Source organism: Zingiber officinale, chromosome 7A (genome assembly GCF_018446385.1).
Source record: "Zingiber officinale cultivar Zhangliang chromosome 7A, Zo_v1.1, whole genome shotgun sequence".
Lineage (NCBI taxonomy): Eukaryota > Viridiplantae > Streptophyta > Magnoliopsida > Zingiberales > Zingiberaceae > Zingiber > Zingiber officinale.
Window position 1 is genome coordinate 5289975 of NC_055998.1, and position 20717 is coordinate 5310691.

Sequence of the window (20717 nt, forward strand, 5' to 3'; positions counted from 1 at the left end):
CGATGTTGAAGTAAAAAAACATCTTTTACTTCGTTTGTTTTGTAAAGTGCCGAAGGAATTGATAATATACAACTTTATAATTTATATTGATTGCTGAAGTAAAAAACACATCTTTTACTTCATTGGTTGTGTAACATACTGAAGTAATAGATGATATGTAACTTCACACTTTACATTGATTGGCGAAGTAAATATATTATATAACTTCACAATAATTTTTATTTATCGAAGTATTTGGTATTATGTTACTTGATAGTTTACATTTATTAATAAAGTAATTGATTGTGAAGACTTCATTGTTTTGTATTATACTAAAGTAATTTATAAAAAATGACTTCACAATTATTAAACTGTGGCGAAGTAAATTCTGTCTTTAACTTCGATGGAATATTAATGTGATGAAATATTTTGCTTTTTATTACTTCACTATTTAGTGTTAGTATTGAAGTAAATAATCATATTTTATTTCAACATAATTTTAATTTAATGAAATAATTATTGATCACCACAATACTAATTTAATAAAGGAGTGAAGTAAAACACATATTTCTTGCTTCATCAAAATTAAGCAATAATTTAATATGCAATAAACTTAAAATGCATTAATTAGATTAATAAATTATCCATTCAAAAACAAAAATCCACAAATTTATCCATCAATCCACAAGTATAACTAAACAATACATCCATAAAACCAAAAGTGTATCGACAATGTAAAATAAATTATTTATCTCAATGCACATGCCCCATTTAGGAATTTATATACGAGTAGATGAATTCGCTCCATTCACTTCTGACTTCATCATATTGAGATTAGTTGTAATATTGATTCTTGATTGTTCCTGCAAACTTTTATATAAAAAATGCAAAATACATTAGCTTCATAAATTCATTCATCCAAAAAAATGATGAATATCCATAAAGAAATAACAAAACTAAGCATATGTCATAAACATCCTAAATATTCTCCAACTCCATATAAGAGTTATAAAGATCTTAAATAATTAAATTTAAAAGGAGGAAACAAAACATATAAAGAAAAATAGACAAGCAGATGCATGTAACAATTACAACAGATGGCTAATATGGACAAGCTATTGCATTGGCAACAAAGTATTATGGGCACTACCTACTTACTACAATTTGGTTTGCCTTAGTTATGTTGGTTGCTACTCGGAAAACCTATAGGTTCCACTGTACAAAAATTTTGTACAAAGGTCTGAACCTTTTCCTAGCTACCATGTGTTCTTTTAAATTAAATTTTGGATCGCCTGCGGAACTTAACACGTTTGATTCAAAACTTAATCTATTTGTTCTTTTAGATTTTGACTTGGATCTCCTGCGGAACTTAACACGTTCGACCCAAGTCTCCTTAAGTTATTAATTCCATTAAATATTAATTTCCATAAAAGGTTCCCAGTACTGACGTGGCGAGGCACATGGCCTTCTTGGATATGGGAGCAACCACCACCGACTAGACAAAACCTTTAATAGAAAGCTAATATTTAATTTCCTAAAATAACTTTAGGTTAACCAAAGAGAACAATCAAATCACAAGGAAAAGAAAGAAACAAAAGAACACAACTTCGAAAAAACATATTCGAAATACTAGAACGTAAGCCTCTTGTATTTGGTATTATTTCCATAAATAACTAGCATGATGCGGAAATAGAAATTACTAGTTATACCTTGTAGAAAAAACCTCTTGATCTTCTACCGTATTCCTCTTCTAACCTCGGACGTTGTGTGGGCAACGATCTACCAAGATGAGAAACCACCAACCACCTTCTTCTCCTCCAAGCAAGGTTCGGCCACAAAAGAAAAACTTCACCAAGGAGGAAAACCAAAATACTAACCAAGCTCCAAGAGATGCTAGCTTTCTCTCCTTCTTCTTCTTCTGCTTGTCCGAGTAGTATCCGGCCACAACAAGAACTCCATTAGAAGAGGGAGGTTCGGCCACCACAAGAGAAAGAGGAGGAGGTGATGGCCGGCCACACCAAGGAACAAAAGAGGGAGAGAATAATAGATGTTGTGTCTTGTGAAGGCACCTCACCCCTTCTTTTATATTCCTTGGCCTAGGTAAATTAGGAAATTTAATTACAATAAATTTTCCTTAATTTCCTTGACATGATTTAATTGAGAAAAATAAAATAATATTTCCCAATTAAACAATGATGGTCGGCCAAATCAATAGGAAGCAAATTGGACAAGTTTCAATCAACAATTAAAACTTTCCTTATTTGTTTCCGAAATTTTAAAAATAAAATTTCTCTTTAAAATCTCTTCATGGTTAATAAAAGGAAATATCTATAATTTTAATTTTATTAACATGTGAATAATTTTAAAGAGAAAATAAAACATCTCTCGATCTACAAATAAGGAAAGAGATCTAATCTCTTTCTTTAATCTTTTGTAAATCTTTTACAAGAGAGATATTTTAATTTTAATTCTCTTTAAATTAAATCTTCCACATAATAATAAACATTAAAATTAAATTTTCTTTTTAATTAATTATGGCCGGCCCTACTAGCTTGGGTTCAAGCTAGGGCCGGCCACCTTAAACCCAAGCTTAGGCCGGCCCTAGCTTGGCCGGCCCCCTTTAGGTGGGTATATGTGGGTATAGTACTCTATAAATAAGAGGCTACGATAGGGACCGAGAGGAGGAATTGGTTTGGTCTCCTAAAATTAAGCATCCCATGTTGCCCGAACACACAACTTAATTTTATCGATGATAATTCATTCCACTAGAGAACTATCATTGAACTACCGCACCGATCCCAAATTACATTTTGGGCTCCTTCTTATGAGTGTGTTAGTCTCCCTGTGTTTAAGATATCGAATGTCCACTAATTAAGTGAGTTACTGACAACTCGTATAATTAATATCTAAGTCCAAGAGTAGTACCACTCAACCTTATTATCATGTCGGACTACCTGCAGGGTTTAACATGACAATCTTTATGAGCTCCTCTTGAGGACATTATCAACCTAGTATCACTAGGACACGGTTTCCTTCTATAATCAACAACACACACTATGGTGATACCATTTCCCAATTTATCGGGTTTATTGATTCATCGAACTAAATCTCACCCATTGATAAATTAAAGAAATAAATATCAAACATATGTGCTTGTTATTATATTAGGATTAAGAGCACACACTTCCATAATAATCGAGGTCTTTGTTCCTTTATAAAGTCGGTATAAAAGAAACGACCTCAAATGATCCTACTCAATACACTCTGGGTGTACTAGTGTAATTATATAGTCGAGATAAACTAATACCTAATTACACTACGACCTTCTAATGGTTTGTTCCTTTCCATTCGGTCGTGAGCTACTTTTAATTTATAAGGTGCTGATAACATCATCTTCCGTATGTGACACCACATACTATGTTATCTGATATAAATTAAATGAACAACTACAAACAAATGTAGATAATTAGACCAAATGTGATTCTTTATTCATAATGAATGTTTACAAAGCTTAGGCTTTGATACACTCCAACAATCTCCCACTTATACTAATGACTAAGTCATATCTTCTACCATACATCCGATTCCCATTCCCTCCACATGCAGATCTTGGCTTAAGGGCCTTAGTGAAAGGATCGCCAGGTTATCCGATGCAATCTTGGCGATGACAACTTCTCCTCACTTTACGATATCTCGTATCGGTGGTACTTGTGTTTACTCGCCTTATGAGCTCGTGGTTCCTTGAGTTTGCAATTGCACCGCTATTATCACAATAAATTGTGATGATCTTGGCAAACCAGAATCACATCTAAGTCCATTAGAAAGTTCCCGAGCCATACCGCTTCTTTAGCGCCTCGGAGGTCTCATACTCGCCCATGGTTGAGTCCAAACGCATTGCTAACACCTCCATGAAATGGCTCCACCTCCTAAAGTAAACACATAGCCTGATGTAGACTTACTATTGTCCCTATCGATTGAAAATCAAATGTAACCCAAGGGAGCAAATCATCAGCTTGGTAAACTAGCATATAATCCCTAGTCCTTCTCGGATACTTTAATATATGCTTTACCGCAGTCCAATGTCCTTGTCAGGTTACTCGACATTCACGACCATGCCTACGGATATCGTGTCTCGTATAAGATCATACATTAGGCTTCCCTACAAGCATAAGGAACGCTTTCATGTCCTCTATCTCTTTTGATGTCTTTGGAGACATCTCTTTAGATAGAGCTACTCCATGTCTAAAAGGTAAGAAACCTTTCTTGGAGTCTTGCGTGCTAAAACGAGCAAGGATTGTATCTATATATGAAGCTTGGGATAGACACAACATTCTTTTCTTGCGATCCCTTATAACTTTGATCCCAAGAATGTGCACATTCTCCCAAGTCCTTCATATCAAATTGTTTGGACAACCATACCCTTACGCGATAATACCTTGACATTGTTGCCAATTAACAAAATATCATCTACGATAGTACAAGAAATACCACCACGCTTTATTACACTTCTTATATACACAAGACTCATCCGGACTTTGAATAAATCCATATGATTGGATTACTTCATTAAACCGGATGTTCCAAGACCTGAAGCTTGCTTCATCCATAAATGGACCGATTAAGCTTACTAGATGCTCTTTGCCTTTTCAATAAATCCTTGGTTGCTTCATATGGATGTTCTCTTCAAGACTTCCATTAAGGAAAGTCTTGACATCCATTTGCCAAATCTCATAATCCATATGAGCGGGATGGATAAGAGTATCCGGATAGACTTAAGCATAGCTACGGGTGAAAAGGTTTCCTCATAATCGATTCCCTCTTTCTCGAGTGTACCCTTCGCAACAAGCCTAGCTTTGAAGGTTTCTACCTTCCCGTCCCTCTTTTCCTTTGTAGATCCACTTGCATCCAACGGCTTTTACACCATCGTGGTTCTCAAGCTCCCAAACCTTATTAGAGTACATGGACTCTATTTGAATTCATTGCCTTTTGCCAAGATCCTGCATCTATATCTTGGAGTGCTCGTCATATGATCAGGGATCAGGTTCATGTTTACCAGGGATCAAGTCCGAAGACTCTCCCAAAACATGAATCTTCAGGTGCCTCACGACCCTCCCACTCTGACGAGGCACCCTCTGGTTGTGTATTATGTGTGACACGTGTTGCGGTCTCTTGTGGTACTTCATCTTGTCTTGTTACTGAAGTAGACATATCCTCTCTAAGTTCTTCTAAAACAACTTTACTCTGGGCTTGTGATCCATTATATAGTCTTCTTCTAAAACGGGCATTGGTGCTAATAATGACCTTCCGGTCTTTAGGACTATAAAATAAACCACCTTTTGTTCCTTTGGGATATCCTACAAACACGCGAACTGCGAGATTCTAACTTATCGATCTGGTTTCAAGTACGTGTGTTGGACTACCCCAAATATGTCTTAGACCGGGTTTTCGCCCATTCCACGATTCTATGGGAGTAGAAGAACGATTTAGAAGGTACTAAGTTCGAGCGTATACTGCTGTTTCGAGCATATCCCAAAACGAATTTGGTAATTCAATAACTCATCATTGATCTAACCATCTCCATAAGAGTCCTATTCCTTGATCCGCCACACCATTCTGTTGCAGGTGCAGACAATTGGGATTGAATCCCTTCGATAAGTAATTCCTAAACTCTCCTAAGAGGTATTCGCCACCACGATCGTAGTAGTGTCTTGATACTTTACCTAGTCGTTTCTCCACATCGCCTTGTATTCTTTGAACTTATCAAGCACTCGGACTTGCGCGCATTAGGTAAATGTATCCATATCTTGAATAATAAATACATGAAAGAGACAAAATATTCAAAACCTCCTCTTGCATGGACCACAAATCCGAGTGAACCAACTCTAACACTTCTTTGGCTCTATACCCTTGGCCTTGAATCTTGGTCATTTTACCTTCCAAGCAAGATTCACGAGTTGGAAAATTTTCCAACTCAAATGAACTCAAAGTCCATCGGCTATAAGCCTCGAATCCTACTTAAGTTAATATGTCCAAGCCTTAGATGCCAAAGATATGCTTGGTTCGTTTCTTGAAGGTTCTTTTCTCTTATTAGAATTAGAAGATGAGTTATAAATTTCCATGTTTTGCTTTGTGGAAGAAATTGGATTTAAAGTATACTAATTGCCAACTAATGTACGAGCAGATAATCTCTTTATTTCTTTTAATAACTACATCGTTCTGAAAGAAACGAATATCTATCTAAAAGCAGTTTAGAAACCGAAATTAAATTCTTTCTAAAACTGGGTACATAAAGACAATTTCTTAAAACCAAATTCTATTTCTACTAAAAGATAAGTAGACGTCTCCCACTGCAAGATGCCACCTTAGTAGCATTGCCCATGTAGACCGGTAATTTCTCCTTCAGATAGTCGTCGGGTTTCCTGCAATGAATTGCAGACATGATCGATGGTTCACACACCAGGTTTTGGTAGATAACACCGCTAAACATGTTTCAACAACTAGAGTATGAGATATACCTTTGTTCCGGTTCCTACGAGGACATTCCGCCGCCAGCTACGGATGAAGCACTTGCCCTTCTTCTTCTTCATTCCCTGTACACTGAGATTTATTCACTTTCTTTCCTGAACCACTTGTTTCTTCTTCTTCTTCCTTTCGGTTTAGAAGTAGAACATTTTCAAGATAGTGAATTTGAGATGTTGATGAAATAATCTTCTGCTGCCAAGTTCCGTCGATAGTTCCGCTAATGAATAAACCCTCTTATTCATATTATAGTTCGGGCGAACTGCTCAAAACTTCTAGGTAGCGTTGGAGGATCATATCGATCTGGGTTTCCATCAATTTCTCCTTGAGGATCTGTATCTATATAAGCCATCATCTTTAGGATATGATCCCTCACGAGAGTACCCTCTTGCATGGTGGTGTCATTATCTTTCTCATGGCTTCTTGCATAGAATCCCGATGACTAAAGAGTTCCTTGAGATTGTTCATAATATCATAGGTCGTTGGTAATGCTGATGTTGCAATACATTTGACATTGAAGCGAAATGTAACACCGCGCCATCTCATCTCGCTTTTACCCATTTCCTATGATATTCAATCTCCTCTTGGGTAGATTCACCAATGGGTGCATCGGACATGCTCGGTCGATGCATATTTATAGCTTTCGAGTAAGAACGATGTCCAGGTTTCTTTTCCAATCTATGTACAGAAAGTCTATTCTGTATGATGGATTGAAAGACATCCTAAGAATCACAAATAACTTTTGGTCGAACTCTAAATTTAGAATAATATTAATTCCTCAAACAATACTATTTTAAATTAACCAACACCTCATTACACCGTGAATTTTGTATGCCACGTTAGTGTGGACGATACAAATTCAACATTTGTAAAAGGAGGGTTTTAACCCATTAATTTTATTATCTTGTCAACCTAACTTTTGACAAATAAAATTAATAGTTGGTATTATTTGGTCACACAAATAATAATAGTGACTCCGTTGGGAGGATACTATTAGATGTGTCTAAGTGTATACCATTACTTGACACTAAGTCCATTAATAAGATTATGCCCCTTCCGGTTGGGAAGATCACACGCTCTTAATTATTTTCCTATAGTCATCCAAAATGGAAGTCATTCTAGTGATCCACAAACAAGCTCATCCGTATGGAGGAAGGCACTCGAGCCAACGCAAGCTTGTTTGCATCACTTACAAACCAAGGAATGGAGACCATGGGATTTATTTAAAATCCCTCTCCCACTTAGTTATTTATAAATGAGGAATTTTAACTATGCTAGCCTACTAAACTTGTAAACTAATATGCACACATAGCATAATATAAAAGCAATCTAATTTTCAACTATTATGGCTTTTATCTTTAATTGTCCTTCGTGTGTTGTCATCCGAAGCTTCTGCCATATTTGGCCACCGCCATCGGGTCTAACTGTCGCATCCATCTTGCTCCGAGTTCCGCTGCGCCTCTGGTCCTTAGACGCTTGCAAGATTCGATCCATGACATAAATAGAATTTTACATTTTGATCCTATATTCCATAAAAGGAATGTACATGTATCTAGATCAAAAATAAAATCCTAATAAAACTAAATCGACTCCTGCTGTATTTTAATACAATCACGCACACATATAAATTGCCCTTGACATGTCCAAGGGTCCGATCACACATAATTAACTAAAAGTCATAATAGTTGGATCCTGCGTCCACAAAGTTAGCACATCCTACTATTATCCTGCCTAAATTATGTATGACATATGCATAATTAAACTAAATACCAAATACACGAGGCAAAACCCTAGCTCGATACCAATTGTTGGTTGCTACTCGGAAAACCTATAGGTTCCACTGTACAAAAATTTTGTACAAAGGTCCGAACCTTTTCCTAGCTACCATATGTTCTTTTAAATTAAATTTTGGATCGCCTGCTTAACACGTTTGATCCAAAACTTAATCTATTTGTTCTTTTAGGTTTTGACTTGGATCTCCTGCGGAACTTAACACGTTCGACCCAAGTCTCCTTAAGTTATTAATTCCATTAAATATTAATTTCCATAAAAGGTTCCCAGTACTGACGTGGCGAGGCACATGACCTTCTTGGATATGGGAGCAACCACCACCGACTAGACAAAACCTTTAATAGAAAGCTAATATTTAATTTCCTAAAATAACTTTAGGTTAACCAAAGAGAACAATAAAATCACAAGGAAAAGAAAGAAACAAAAGAACACAACTTCGAAAAAACATATTCGAAATACTAGAACGTAAGCCTCTTGTATTTGGTATTATTTCCATAAATAACTAGCATGATGCGGAAATAGAAATTACTAGTTATACCTTGTAGAAAAAACCTCTTGATCTTCTACCGTATTCCTCTTCTAACCTCGGACGTTGTGTGGGCAACGATCTTACACAACGAGAAACCACCAACCACCTTCTTATCCTCCACGCACGGTTCGGCCACCAAAGAAAAGCCTTACCAAAGAGCAAAACCTAACTACTAACCACGCTCCACGAGATGCTAGCTTTCTCTCCTTCTTCTTCTTCTTCAGTACCAACAGCACAAGAAGAGGAGAGAGGTTCGGCCACCACAAGAGGAAGAGAAGGAGATGATGGCGCCACACCAAGGAACAAAAGAGGGAGAGGAATAATAGATGTTGTGTCTTGTGAAGGCACCCTCACCCCTTCTTTTATATTCTTGTCCTAGGTAAATTAGGAAATTTAATTACAATAAATTTTCCTTAATTTCCTTGACATGATTTAATTGAGAAAAATAAAATAATATTTCCCCAATTAAACAATGATGGCCGGCCAAATCAATAGGAAGCAAATTGGACAAGTTTCAATCAACAATTAAAACTTTCCTTATTTGTTTCCTGAAATTTTAAAAAATAAAATTTCTCTTTAAAATCTCTTCATGGTTAATAAAAGGAAATATCTATAATTTTAATTTTATTAGCATGTGAATAATTTTAAAGAGAAAATAAAACATCTCTCCAATCTACAAATAAGGAAAGAGATCTAATCTCTTTCTTTAATCTTTTTTAAATCTTTTACAAGAGAGATATTTTAATTTTAATTCTCTTTTAAATTAAATCTTCCACATAATAATAAACATTAAAATTAAATTTTCTTTTTAATTAATTATGGCCGGCCCTACTAGCTTGGGTTCAAGCTAGGGCCGGCCACCTTAAACCCTAGCTTGGTTCCCAAGCTAGCTTGGCCGGCCCCTATTGGGTGGGTATAGAAGGTGGGTATATGTGGGTATAGAACTCAATAACTAAGAGGCTATGATAGGGACCGAGAGGAGGAATTGGTTTTGGGCTCCCGATAAAATTAAGCATCCCGTGTTCGCCCCGAACACACAACTTAATTTTATCAATGATAATTCATTCCACTAGAGAACTATCATTGAACTACCGCACCAATCCCAAATTACATTTTTGGGCTCCTTCTTATTATGAGTGTGTTAGTCTCCCTGTGTTTAAGATATCGAATGTCCACTAATTAAGTGAGTTACTGACAACTCATATAATTAATATCTAAGTCCAAGAGTAGTACCACTCAACCTTATTATCATGTCGGACTAAGTCCACCTGCAGGGTTTAACATGACAATCTTTATGAGCTCCTCTTGAGGACATTATCAACCTAGTATCACTAGGACACAGTTTCCTTCTATAATCAACAACACACACTATGAGTGATACCATTTCCCAATTTATCGGGTTTATTGATTCATCGAACTAAATCTCACCCATTGATAAATTAAAGAAATAAATATCAAACATATGTGCTTGTTATTATATTAGGATTAAGAGCACACACTTCCATAATAACTGAGGTCTTTGTTCCTTTATAAAGTCAGTATAAAAGGAACGACCTCAAATGGTCCTACTCAATACACTCTGAGTGTACTAGTGTAATTATATAGTCAAGATAAACTAATACCTAATTACACTACGACCTTCTAATGGTTTGTTCCTTTCCATTCTGGTCGTGAGCTACTGTTTATAATTTATAAGGTACTGATAACATCATCTTCTGTATGTGACACCACATACTATGTTATCTACAATATAAATTAAATGAACAACTACAAACAAATGTAGATAATTAGACCAAATGTGATTCTTTATTCATAATAAATGTTTACAAAGCTTAGGCTTTCAGTATACACTCCAACAAGTTATCCATGGACTAAGGGATAAAACAAAACAAATACGTATTGGAACTCATCACATCCATTATATATCATAAAGAAAATACTTACCATCTGCTCCAACTGTAGAATTTCACATTCAACTATTTCTTTCATGTATCTCATCACACACCCTCCTTATACTGTTCCATCTGCTCCATACATACGAGTAGAGAACACTTACCATCTGCTCCATCTGCTCCGTATACATTTGCAATAAGGACAATGAATTAAATTAGGATCAATATGAGGATTTTGTAAACACCCGCTAATGAACTGTTCCATACCCTCCTTATACTGTTTGGACCGTCATCCGACCGAATCCAAGATTTATCCATTTCAATATATCAAAATCCCAAAAATGTAACGATAAATTTTTGTATTATTTACCGCTAAATGAAGGTCTTCTTCAAATTGCTTTAAGGACTTTGTCTTTTTTCAATGTGGATTTGATCAACACCTGAAAATATTATAGTAAATAAGCAATAGTTATAGAGTATGAATGCATAAAGCTATAGAATCCAACACTTAGGATGACTGCATATAAATAATAAAACACACATGCAAGCTAGCAATGTAAGTAAAGAGCAGACTCACTTTATTAATAAACACTAATACCAAATGCAGTACAAACATACTAAATTACACTATTTTTCAAGCACTTCTATATCGCCTTTTAAAACATTGCCACCAATAGTCATATTCAACCCTCCACTAGAACCGATTACCCTTCCCACCTCATTTGTGGATTGACCAATAATTGACTTACCTTGTTTTGAAGAGAGCAAAGCTTTTATTTCCTTTCAAAATATGTTTTCATCCTTTCATGGGTATGAATCTTCACAAATGACAAACACGCGAATTTGTCCATCCTTGTATTTTGTCATTGGGTGTTTACAATCAAAGTATCTTTCTAATGATCAAACTGATAACTATAAAGCAAAGGGATACAAATAGATTAACGGCAAACTGATTGGTGGTTGGATATGTTGCAATAAGATTGTTGATTTGTGTTTGGTGCTCATCTCATAACCACATCGTTTACTGGATTTTAGTGTGTTTGGTGCCCTATAAGGAGCTTCTCAAGAGCAATTTACCATGAATAGACACATAAAAAGGGTTTTAAATCTAACACTACATTCCAAGTCACTTCAGATATGTAGGATAATTAGAAAGAAGAAGGTTAACCAACCAATTGCCCAATAGCAAATACATAAGTAAAAAAACCTAAATTGCATGAGCAGGTAACAAAAAGAATAGGTATGACCAAATTTTCATGAAGGAACATAGACTAGAAAACAACATCATAATGGAAACATTATTTTTGAAGAGACAATAGACATGGAAACTTGTGGGTCAAAGAAGAAGTTTATAGGGTTGGAGCGATTGAGTTTAAACATCGATTGATACCAAAATAGAAGGCTTCAGGCCTTAAGCTTTCGAATTAAGAAGTTGACAAGTAGTTTCCGACGGTGGTGGAAGGCTGGAGATGCAAATCGGCCGCCTCTAGGGTTTGAGCAGTGAAGGGCGGGCGAATCGTTGAAGGGATGAGTTGTAATGGGGAGATGCAAAACACATTTACGTGTTATAATTTTATATTGTATATTATAAAGTAATGAGAATTATGTTGTATATTATAAAGTAGCATATGAAGTGAGAATTATATTGTATATTAGAAAGTTGAACCGATTCATCTTTTACTTCACACATATAAATTACAATTTTTTTTTAAAATTTTTTACTTCATTAAAATTATTGTACCAAAGTAAAATATTACTATAAATTAATAGTGAAGCCCATGTTTTTTAAAATCTGAAGTAATAATGATATTTTACTTCACTAGTGTTATTACCGAAGTTTATTGTTATATATTACTTCATAATTTCTAATTGCCGAAGTAATGAGTGGCGAAGTAAAAACCCAAAATTCTACTAGCGCCCTTAAATTTTTTAAGTACAAAAAAATCAAAAAATGAGTATAGTTCCTCTTAAAATTAGCACTTTATACTAGAATCAAGTATATTTTCTATTAAATTGTGCACGACATAATTCCTCCTAAATTCAACATAATTTAAAGAAAATCTAGTATATTTTCTATTCAATTGACCGTTTAAAGAAAATTTAGTATATTTTCCATCCAATTGAGGTGGAAAAAGAATCGTGCTTAATTTGATAGAAAATATACTAAAACTAATATAATTTCTCTTAAAATCAACACTTTATACTAAAATCAAGTATATTTTCTATCTAAATTGTCTCTCATATATTTTATGTACAAATAGTCTAAAAATGAATATAATTTCTATTAAATTTAGTACTTTAAACTAGAATCGAGTATATTTTCTATTAAATTGAACACGATTTTTTTCCTGCTTAATATAATTTCTCCTAAATTCAGTTCTATTTAAAGAAAATCTAATATATTTTTTATCCAATTGAGTATTATTTAAAAAAAATCTAGTATATATATTTTTCATCCAATTGAGATGGAAAAAGAATCGTTCTCAATTTGATAGAAAATATACTAAATTCTAGTTTACTTTAATGTATTGAATTTAAGAGGAGCTATACTCAATTTTTAAATTTTTTTATACTTAAAATATCAAAGATAATTAAGTAGATATAGAGGTAATTAAGTAGATATATTTGATTAGAGGGTGGAAATAATTTTTTTTTCAATAGGGATGGTATGTAAAGTTTTATTTACTAATAAGAACAGCATACAAATTTTCCCATCTTTTAAAGGCTGTGGTTTTGCTCAGCCCTCGTGATGCTCCACCTGCCCACCTGCACCTTTTCCACTGAAGGGCATTTCCTCACTTGGATTCTTCTTTCCGTTTGAAACTGTTTCTATGAAAGTAATGACATTATAATAAAAGATATTTACATTCATCTCATTTTTCCCAATTTAATTAGTCGCAGATGATATATGAGGAGCTCACTTTCTAGTGTATCGTCAAATAATTAGGAGGTAGGAGCACGGACAAAATCAGGTACACACTCATCCGGACTATAGCCCAGGGCCTAGCTAAAAGTTATCTTAATTTTAACTGTTTATCCCATTCATTTTACTTTTCCACCCATAAGAAGTGACTTCAATTTAGTCCCGAGAGCTATTAGGAGGCCAATTTTAGTTTGGACAGATTACAATTTCTGACGTTATTATTAAATAAAAAGAATTTTTTTTCAAGAGATTTAATTCCTATTCTCTTATAATAAATCTGACCTCCTCTGGTTAACTGGTGACGGACGAAAGTAATGGCATCTTGATTAACGGGGAGGAGAGGAAAGGCTTTGATAATGGCATCCATTTGCCTGGTAGCTGATATAGCTACATAAGAAAAAAAACAACGTGTTGATGGAGACGTTGAAGACGAATATATTCATCATCTTCTGCCACAATAAAAAGAAAACAACATATTAACGAGGAGAGATCAACATATTCATGGTAAAAAGAAGAAGAAAACAACGTGCAGTCACGTGCCGCTTACAAAAATCGAGTGGGCGACCGCCGCATGCTTCTCCTACTAACTTTTTGTACGGAGCTATTGGTAGAGCGTGATTATATTAAAGGATAAAAAGACCTCTCTTTTCTTCTGAATCATTACGATGACCCTATTCATTTTTATTTAAAAAATCATCCCATCTTATATATAGTTATTCAACCTTTCACTGTACAATAATAATTTATTTCTATTATTATTTATCTTTTATTTTTTCTATCTAAATTAGTAGATTATAATAATTAGGAATCCATAAAAATTATATAGATACAATTCCTACTAATACGGATATAGACGAAGGGTTCAGGAGAAATTAAGAGAGGAAGGAGGGATATTTTTATCTTTTTACTATATAGAGCTTTGAGGAGGAGAGGAGGAGGAGGCATTGAGAAGGATTTCTTCCTTCGTGTTTTAGTCTACTGCCACACGCAGAGGGTGGGGAGGACATTATTGTCGTCACTGATAGCTCCTCTCGTAGGCATCACACGTCGACGCCACCAAGGCCGCACGCATTGGGAGAGGGGGCACTCCCACCGTTGCTCACCGGACTGACCAGCGCCGAGAGGGGGGGGTTTCTTCGTATCTTCTTCGTCGCCTCACACAAGGGGGGCTGGGTGTCTTCTCTGCCGACTGCTTTTGACGTCGGCTACCACTCCCCATCTTCTTCTCCACGCGTAAGCCACAGTCATCTTCCTCTCACCGCCTTCTCCGTCTGCCAGTCCACGCACGTCGCCACGCGCAAGCTGCCCCCTCTCCTCCTCTCATCGACATCTCCTCTCACCGACAGTCCCAGCGAGCAGCCCAGCGCCGACGTCGTCTCTAGAGTTGAGGTCGCCATTGCGACCTTCCACACGCCGATAGCTCCCTTTCCCTCTCCTCTCGCCAGCAGCTTGAGCGAACAACCCAGTGACAATGTAGCCTCCAGTGAGAGGCCGTCACCGCCACCTCTAGCGGCAGCCACCGACCGACCCATGGCCTCGGCCAACCTCATAGTGTCACTGTCGCTGCAACAACCCCGTCTCCAAATCTGATCTCCGATCATTCAATGCCCTTGTCCTTAGGTCCGACGTAGATCCAACCCCCGATCTGCGTCGTCATGCGCTATTGATGCGATCCAACCTCCCCCAAGCTACAGCCGTAGTGCACCTAGCTATTGTGTTCCGACCTTCGCGCCATTGTTGTGTTTTGGCCTATATGCCGATCTCATATCCCGAGCTACGTGCCTATCTCATATCCCGACTTGTGTGTCGATCTCATATCCCGGCCTACGTGCCGATGTCATATCCCGACTGACGTGGAGTGGCGAGGTCCCGACCTGCATGCCGTCTTCCGGATCTAGGCCGAGCTTAATTAGGTGCTGTCAGATCTAACTCTTCATCCTGCTCCGAGTCATCTGCTCTTCTGGGTCACGACAACTCGAGCAGCTTCCCGACTAACTCACCGATCTACCAGAGGGCGCCCCTGGGCTAGGGTACGTTATCGTACCCACTCTACATTCATTTCATCATTTTATTATTAGTCTGTTCCTTATACATTCGTTGGATCTGCCTCTAGCATTGGGATATCAGAGACCGGGGCGACCCGGTTTCTGGCTGCAGATAGCGTTAACTAGAGGACTTCTGAAGACTTGGCCAACATATAAGCCATCTCAGCATACCCCCTTCGGGCCATAGCAATTCAGTCAACATCCATACCACATCATTTTGGCTCTCCATCCGACTCAACTTCCGAACAAGATCAATTTAACGTTGTCTATGGGAATCTTCTCCACCTATTCCGGAACGTGAAGATGGACGACGTCGGAAGGTTCTCTGCTATTATCACAGTCCCGGAGGATCCTGATGAACATATTATTTTCTCCCCTCGCTCTATGGGTATTTGGGAGTCGAGGAATTGACTTGGGGCTGTTGGAACCCCAAGGTTGTTTTGGTGTGATCAACAAGTTAAGTTAGGTCATGTGTGTTTCTAACCTTGTGTCTAAGTGTGTAGGAGCTTAGGAGCACAGGTAGTCGAACGGAAGACGCAGCTAGCGAGAAGGACGTCAGTCTGAGGGACGAGGTGCTGCGGAAGAGTACATCGACAGACGAGAAGGAAGTGTGCGGTGGTTCCGAGGGATGAAAGCCGGAGCGGAAGATTGCTCGAGGAGCAAGAGACGCAGCTAGCGAGAAGGACGACATGCGGTGTGTCCGAGGGACGAAGACTGCGGATGAGTACGCCGGCGGACGAGAAGGAAACACGGCGATTCTGAGGGATGAGAAGCCGGAGGGAAGCCCGCTCGAGAAGACCGGAAGTTGAGTTCGGGTGAGCCCTTTTCCGGATGGCAGAGATCACCCAAGCGAGCGGATCCAGAGGAGAAGAACCGGACCGAGGTGGGATTGAACCAGAGAAGAGATCCCGGATAAAAAAGTCAACGCTGTTGACTTTGGGCTCCGGGGCGCCCGGAACCCTTCCGGGTGCTCGGACCCTGATTTTGACCAGGATCGCGATTTACGCGATCTGAACGTTGGGGGATAAAGTTTTATCCCCCCAGGGCGCCCGGAACCCTTCCAGGCGCCCCGACCAAGACTATAAATATAGCCTTGATCCAGAAGCTTTTTATCAATTCAGAACTCAAGCATTTCTTTCAAACACTTGTACGCTCTCTGTAGTTAGCTTCTGTTTCCTAAGCTTCAACGTTGTAAGAGGCTTCTCCGCCTGAAGGAGATTGATAATGCGATCATCTTTCTTGGATTAACGACCACCCTGGTTGTAACCAAGTCAAATCCGGTGCCTCTTCCTTTTCTTGCTTTTTCTTATTTAAGTTAATTTTATGCAAGTGTTAGTTTAAGAGTTCGAGAAGGTCGTTTTGTTTTTTATTTTACAGGGCTATTCAACCCCCCTTCTAGCCGGCCCAACGGTCCTACAAGTGGTATCAGATCCGAGACGCTTCAGGAGGACTAACCTCCAAACGAAGCAACGAGATGGCCGGACCAAGCATCCACCCGCCGAAATACGAAGGGGACTTCGCTACCTGGAAAAAACTAATGCAGGTATTTTTTACAACGGATATTGAATTGATTTTAACAATGAAACTTGGTCTTGAAGCTCCAGAGGACAAGGAAATAAATCAATGGACAAAAAGGGAGTAGGCCGACTTCGTGGCGAACGGCAAAGCAGAATACCATCTGCTGAGCCTTCTTCCGCCTCAAGAAGTCAACAGGATCGGTAAATATAACTCCGCAAAGGAACTTTGGGAGAAGTTCCTCGAGCTACATGAAGGTACGTCCGAAGCCAAGCTCGCTAGACGAGATCTGCTTGCAATCAGCTCACCAGCCTGTGACTTGGGGAAGACGAGACAGTCGCACATCTGCACTCCAGAATAAAAGAAATCATCACCGGACTCACGAATCTCAGAGAAAAGGTAAGTAACCGAGATTCGCTCAGGTACGCGTTAAATTCATTTCCGAGAAATTCAAAATGGGCATCACTAGTAGATGCTTTTTACATTTCGAAGGACTTAGAAAAAATTTCATTAGAAGAATTTTTTTCAACATTTGAAGTCCATAAGTCAAGATGTGCAGGAATGAAGGAGCCCAAGAACAACGTCGCCCTCAAAGCTTCGAGAGACGAACCTGAGTCGGAATTCTCTCTCGACGACGAGAAAATGGTAATGATGGTATAGAAGATTCAAGAAACTTTGTAAATCTAGATCTACTAACCATCCGCAGGGGAAGAAGAATAGGACGATCCGCTGCTACCACTGCGACGAATAAGGGCACGTCAAGGACAACTGCCCAAGCTGAAGAACAAAGACAAGGAGAAGGGTAAGAAGCCTATCCAAAAATGAAAGGCCCTGAAGGCGACGTGGGACGATACGTCGTCCGAATCGGAAGTCGAAGCATTCTCCGGACTCGCACTGATGGCGAGTCATTAAGACGACGATTGCGATTCAAGCTCTTCCGAAATGAGCATCGAGAGCATCGATGAAGGGGGAGACACGTCGGAAGAAAGCAGCAGCTCAGGGGGAGAAACGGACAACGAGATCGAAAAGGTAAGTCAGGTACGATCTCTTCCTCCCGATAAAATGTTTAAGTTCGTTAAACTTTTAACAAACGACTGCTGCAAATTAGAAAGTGAAAATAAAAATTTAAAAGTAATTCTAGCTAAGTCTTGTCCCTTAGAAAAATTAGATAAATTAAAACTAGCAAATGAAAAATTGAAACTTGAAAATGATGATTTGAAAGTTCAAGTAGATAATTTGAAAAACTATACATGTTCATCTAAAATCAATTTTAGAAGATTTAATAATTTAAATTGGTACTTTAAATATCACCCGGGATAAATTAAGAACATTTCAAGAAAATATGTCCCTAAAAATTTTTTGGTTAATCCAGTAGGCTGGAACCTATATTGGGTTCCGAAGTCATGCTTAAATTAATTTTAAAATTAAAATTAGCACTTTAAGTGAGAAAATTAAACAAAAAATTTCTTTATGAGGCTTTGTCTAAGGAAGTGGTTGTTGCTCTAATAACCAAGAAGGCCTAGTGCCTCGCCACGACCTGAAAGCCAAAATATTGAAATAAATATTTAATTAACTTACTAATGAAGCATTAATACAAGAATTAATTAGTATTTGAAAAAGGTTATTCAAAAGATTTTATTTCAAATTAGAAATTTACTTACTTAGAAATCTTTTTTACCTAAGTCATTTTAAAAAAAAAAAAAAATACTTAAAAATGTAAGTTAGGATTTTTTAAATTCAAAAAGTTGTTTACTTAGGATTTTTTTTATATACTTAGAAATATTCTCAAAAATCATTCTTTCCTAAGTTAAGAACTTTTTCTTGAAAATAGAAATCTCAGCCTAAATTACTTAGAAAATTTTTCTAAATTTCTTAAAAACTTAGAATTTTTTCTTCTTTAACCCTTAGATTGTTTCTCTTGGAACTCCATTTTTTTTATGATCAAAGGAGGAGAAGGGAAAGTATAAGTCTAGGGGGAGGTAGGTAGATGAATTTAATTTTTTCTATCTTTTTGTACTGAGGTAGATAGATTTAATTTTTTTCTATCTTTTTGTACTTAAATTACAAATTAAGTTAATTTACTTAATTTTATTTAATGTCTATTTTAACCCTAGCTTAACTTGGGTTGATCACACCAAAAAGGAGGAGATTGTTGGAATCCCAAGGTTGTTTTGGTGTGATCAACAAGTTATGTTAGGTCATGTGTGTTTCTAACCTTGTGTCTAAGTGTGTAGGAGCTTAGGAGCATAGATAGTCGAGCGGAAGACGCAGCTAGCGAGAAGGACGGTAGTCCGAGGGATGAGGTGCTGTGGAAGAGTACATCGGCGGACGAGAAGGAAGCGTGCGGTGGTTCCGAGGGACGAAAGCCGGAGCGGAAGATTGCTCGAGGAGCAAGAGACGCAGCTAGCGAGAAGGACGACATGCGGTGCGTCCGAGGGACGAAGACTGCGGATGAGTACGCCGGCGGACGAGAAGGAAACACGCGACGATTCCGAGGGACGAGAAGCCGGAGGGAAGCCCGCTCGAGAAGACCGGAAGTTGGGTTCGGGTGAGCCCTTTTCCGGATGGAAGAGATCACCCAAGCGAGCGGATCCGGAGGAGAAGAACCGGACCGAGGCGGGACTAAACCAGAGAAGAGGTCCCGGACGAAAAAGTCAACACTGTTGACTTTGGGCTCCGGGGCGCTCGGAGCCCTCCGGGGCGCCCGGAACCTTTCCGGGCGCCCGTACCCTGATTTTGACCAGGATCACGATTTACGCTATCTAAACGTTGGGGGATAAAGTTTTATGCCCCCAGGACGCCCGGAACCCTTCCAGGCGCCCCGACCACGGCTATAAATATAGCCTTGATCCAGAAACTTTTCATCAATTCAGAACTCAAGCATTTCTTTCAAACACTTGTACGCTCTCTGTAGTTAGCTTCTGTTTCCTAAGCTTCAACGTTGTAAGAGGCTTCTCCGCCTGAAGGAGATTGATAGTGCGATCATCTTTCTTGGATTAACAACCACCCCGGTTGTAACCAAGTCAAATCCTGTGCCTCTTCCTTTTCTTACTTTTTCTTGTTTAAGTTAATTTTATGCAAGTGTTAGTTTAAGAGTTCGAGAAGGGTCGTTTTGTTTTTTATTTTACAGGGCTATTCAACCCACCCTTCTAGCCGGCTCAACGGTCCTACAGGGGCTTCAGCTGGTCGACAGGTTATTTTTTCCATTATATTTTTTCCCCAACTCCATGAGTATTCGGGAGTCGAGGGACTGAGACAGATCCTCAACCGTGCGGCATAGCTCCTAGGCCAGGGCTCCACCGCCTCCGTTCGGGGTCGAGCTATCTCCACTGGTCTCGGGCCAGAGTATCGCCATAGGTCTCGAACTGGAGTATCGCCACTGGTCTCGGACTAGAGTATCGCCATTGGTCTCGGACTAGAGTATCACCACTGGTCTCAGACCAGAGTATCACCAATGACTTCTCGATCGGCGTTCCAGACTCTCGCCCCAGTGCGAGTTATAAGCGAGCTTGCTCTAGCGACCA

At 38.3% G+C, this 20717-nt stretch overlaps 1 long non-coding RNA gene across 2 annotated transcripts; it reads right to left on the reverse strand.

The window, feature by feature from the left end:
* Nucleotides 1-598: 598 nt before the first annotated feature.
* LOC121999880 lies at nt 599-12266 on the reverse strand. 2 transcript variants are annotated; one of them, XR_006116816.1, is made up of 4 exons: nt 12101-12266; nt 11081-11150; nt 10763-10886; nt 599-849 (listed from the first exon to the last, which is right to left on the reverse strand). It is a non-coding gene; the product is annotated as an uncharacterized LOC121999880 (long non-coding RNA). The 2 variants fall into 2 exon arrangements; XR_006116815.1 differs by lacking the exon at nt 599-849 and having other exon boundaries at nt 10623-10886.
* Between the last annotated feature and the right edge of the window lie 8451 nt (nt 12267-20717).